The following is a 4,686-nucleotide window of genomic DNA, read 5'->3' as shown; positions in this document are numbered from 1 at the left end:
CACCTGACTCTCCCCCCTCTCCCGCGGAAGCGCGCCTGGCTTCCGACCCACACCCAGCCCGGGGAGAAATGCTTCTGCTCGCGCTCTGCTGTCGCTTCGCAGTAGTTCGAAGTGATAGTTTCTCAAAATGGAACTGAAAAGTTGAAACTTGCTTCTTTCTTGCCTCTCTGTACTGTGCAAAAAAACCTGTGTGCGTCTCCTTGTCTGCAGAATGGGAGTAATTACTGAATAAAAGAATTGATTAATATAAATTGGAGAGGAGATGTTAGATCAACTTTCTGAATATTTTCTTAAAAAATAAGTAGTAAAGGAATTGAAAATTACCGGTATTGTAGACTATACGTGTAGTATAGCACTTACTTGTTTTAAAACAGTAAGTGGAAAATCTTAATAGGAAAATGTTAATACTGAATTAACATATTTAGGAAAATTATCCGGTGTTCATCTCGCAGAAGAGGGCATGATTTCTAGAAAGTTCCGACTTGCTTTCAGTGCCCCCGCCCAGTTCTGACTAGGAATTCTCAAAGCAAATTACAGCATTTGCTAAAATTTATAGATACAGTGTAGCTTTCTACACAACCACACACGCACAGGGATTGGGGAGCTTGTACATAAAAGAGGTAGTTCAGGAAAAGTACAAGGTTATTGCTCTCTTTAAAAAACCAAATTGAGTAGAACACTAAAAAGATTATGATATAGAGCAATAGTACAGGCATGAGGAAACAGCATGATTACCAGGGGACAAAAATGTCATTTCTATTTTTTTATGACTTTGCATTTCTCATGGTAATGTTTTGTTCAGATAAACTATCATACTAGAAAAGAACTTTGGTTGTCAGTTATCTCCAGAAGTAATTTTAGTTTTTATGTTTCACATTCTTCTGCCAGTTTTTAGTCACATTCTGCTTTTCAAACTTTAGAAGTGTTGTTAGGTGCCCTGACTCTATTCCAACCCATAGCAACCCTATGTACAAAGAAACACTGCCCAGTCCTGTGCCATGCTCACAATCATTCCTTTGATTGAGCCCATTGTTGCACCACTGTGTCAATTGACAGTATTCCCCCCACACACCCTCTACTTTGTTGTTGTTATTTGTCCAGTGTCAGACCTGACTCATAGTGACCCCTCCTTGGGTTTCCGAGGCATATTACTACAGAAGTAGATTGCCCCATATTCCTTCCAAGGAGTGGCTGGTGGGTTTGAGCCGCCAGCCTTCTGGTTAGCAGTCAAATGCCTTAGGCACTATGCTAGCAGAGCTCCCACCCTCTACCAAGCATGATACCCTTCTCCAGGGACTACAGTGTATCAGAAGTGTGTGAGAGGAAGTCTATGCTTGTTTCTTAAGAACATTCTGGCTGCACTTCTTCCAAGACAGATTTGTTCGTTCTTCTGGCATTCCCATGTATGTTGTGGTGGTGGTGTTGTTATTTGCCATCGAGTCGGCCCCGACTCATAGCGACCCCTCCTTGGGTTTCCGAGGCAGTTACCACTACAGAAGTAGGATTGCCCAACCTTCCTTCCAAAGAGTGGCTGGTGGGTTTGAACCGCCAGCCTCCTGGTTAGCAGTCAAGTGCCTTAGTCACTATGCTACCAGAGCTCCTATTCCCATGTATAGTCAGTTAAATACATTCCCATGTATAGTCTCCAACACTATCATTCAAGTATGTCAATAAGCAACATGATAAATGGAGATAATGTTGAAATTCTCAAGGATTTCATTTTACTTGTATATAGGGTCGCTATAAGTTGGAATGGGAGCTCTGGTAGCATAGTGGCTAAGACACTTGCCTGCTAACCAGACGGCTGGCGGTTCAAACCCACCAGCCACTCCTCGGAAGGAAGGTTGGGCAATCCTACTTCCGTAGTGATACTGCCTCGGAAACCCAAGGAGGGGTCGCTATGAGTCCGGGCCGACTCGACGGCACATAACAACAACAACAACATAAGTTGGAATAAAGTCAGGGCACCTAACAACACTTTGTTGTTGTTATGTGCCGTTGAGTCAGACCCAACTCAGCGATCCCTCCTTGGGTTTCCAAGGCAGTATCACTAGGAAGTAGATTGCCCAACTTTCCTTCCCAGGAGTGGCTGGTGGGTTTGAACTACCAGCCTTCTGGTTAGCAATCAAGTGCCTTAGGCACTATGCTACCAGAGCTCCTGACAAACAGCTTTATTGAGGTATAATTGACAGACAATAAACTGCACATATTTAAGGGGTACAATTTGATAAATTTTGACATCTCTCTATACCCTTGAAACCATCTCTGCAATGAAGATAATGAGTATATCCATTATCTCCCAAGGTTTCCTTTACCCCTTTGAGGTTCCTCCTCCATTTCACCCCCATCCCCAGGTAACTGCTGTCACTTTAGATTAGTATACATTTTCTAAAACTTCAGATAAATAGAACCAGAGAGTATGTACTCATCTAGCTTCTTTCACTCAGTGTAGTTATTTTGAGATTTATCCAGAGTGTTGCATTTATCAGTAGTTAATTCTTTTTTATTGCAAGTAGTATTCCATTGTGGGAGCTCTGGTGGTGTAGTGCCCAAGGCATTTGACTGCTAACCAGAAGGCTGGCGGTTCAATCCCACCAGCCACTCCTCAGAAAAGAGATCAAACAATCTACTTCGTAGTGATACCTCCTTGGAAACCCAAGGTGGGGTCGTTATAAGTCGGATCCAATTTGAGGGCAGTGAGTTTTGTTTTTTTTTTTAATTATTACCCCATTGTATGAATGTACCACACTTTGTTTATCCAGTCACCTATTGATGAATATTTATTTGTATTATTGCTATTACAAATAATGCTGCTATGAGCATTCATGTACAAGCCTTTGTGTGCATATATGCCTTCCTTTCTCTTGGATACATACTTAGAAGTTTACCATTGTTATTGTTAAGTGCTGTTGAGACAGCTCTGATTCAGTGACCCTATGTACAACAGAATGAAACAGAGCCTGGTCCTGTGACATCCTCAAATTCGTTGCTATGCTTGAGCTCATCGATGCAGCTATTGTGTCAATCCATCTCTTTGAGGGTCTTCCCCTTTTTCGATGACCCTCTACCAAGTTGGATATCCTTCTCTAGGGATCAGACCCTTCTGATAACATGGCCAAAGTATGAAAAATGAAGTCTGGCCATTCTCACTTCCAAAGAGCACTCCAGGTGCTCATCCCCCAGGACAGGTCCATTTGTTCCTCTAGCAATCCATAGCACACTCACTATTCTTCACCAACACCACAATCCAAATGCGTCAAGTCTTCTGCAGTCTTCCTTATTCAATGTCCAGCTCTTACATCATATGAGGCAATTGAAAACAATTTTTTGTTGTTTAGAGAAACACATTTATTAGAGACTGAGACCACAATAATTAAGTGACCCAAACGAGCACAAGTTAATGAAATCTCAGTTGGATTGTATGTGCTCCACCATTTCCCCTTACTTCTCTACACTGCAGCCCCAGGCAGGGACTTGAAAGAAGTCTGTGCAACTTAGTGAGGACTAAGTCCTCTGGTCAGGAAAGGAAGAATTCTGACAGGTGGGGTCCCCAAACTCTACTGGGAAGTTAGTCCTGAAGAGGACGTAGCAAAGACTGGGGTTTGTTCAGTTTTGTTCCCTGACTCAGCTGACTTTGTGTGTAACTCTGAACAGGACTTCCTATGTTTCAGTGTCATGGTTTGTCACATCCAGAATTCTTATACCTAAGATAGATAGTTGTTTTTTTAATTGTGATTTGGGTGAAAGTTTTCTATTCAAGAATCCATACACATTCTGTTTTGTGATATTTACTACAATCCCCACACTGTAATAGCATTCTTCCCACTTCCTCCCTGCACCTACTTCTTCCCTTCGTCCTTCCTTCCATCCCATCTTCTTCAGCTTTCCTAACTCTAAAACCGAAAAAACCAACCTCACTGGCATCGAGTCAATTTCAACTCATTGTGACCCCATAGGACAGGGTAGAACTGCCCTATAGAGTTTCCAAGTACAGAAACCAACTGCCACATCTTTCCCCCAGTGGAGCAGCTGGTGGGTTCTAACTGCAGTCCCTCCAGCTAGCAGCCTAGTGCTTTAACCACTGTGCCACCAGGGCTCCTTTTATAATTAAGATGACACCTATTTACAAAGAGGCCTCTGCAGCAATGGGGAGCTGATTAAAACAGTCTGAAAATGAAAGGTCATGACATCTTTATAATCTTCTTCAAAGAATACTGAAAAAGATGGTAAATTTTTCATGTTACAGTAAGTGAAAAAATAGGTATGATTCTGGTTTGTTTGTAAGTATGCATTAAAAATTACTTGGGGGCATTTTGAGCCTTGGTGGGTAACACTACCACCAACCGGTAGCAGCTACTTCTACTAGCCTGTGGACAAGTGTACAGTATCATGAATTCACATTGTGATGAAGAAAACCCAAACCCACTGCCATCAAGTTGATTCCAACTCATAGTGATGCCCATTTGGTTTCCAAGGTGGTAAATCTTTATGGAAGTAGATTGCCCCCATCTTCCTTCAGTGGAGCTGCTTGGGCGACCTGGTTAGCAGAAAAATGCCTTAGGCGCTGCGCCATCAGAGCTCCTTTTGTAGATAGGCTTTTAGGTTTTGATGACTTTTGAAATCACACCAGAAGGAAGGATTACTAAATTAGATCAGATTTTGCTAAATGGAAATAATATAACAATG

This window comes from Orycteropus afer, unplaced genomic scaffold, assembly GCF_000298275.1.
Source record: "Orycteropus afer afer isolate SDZICR_OR568_19922 unplaced genomic scaffold, OryAfe1.0 scaffold00001, whole genome shotgun sequence".
Classification (NCBI taxonomy): domain Eukaryota; kingdom Metazoa; phylum Chordata; class Mammalia; order Tubulidentata; family Orycteropodidae; genus Orycteropus; species Orycteropus afer.
This window is presented reverse-complemented; position numbering follows the sequence as displayed.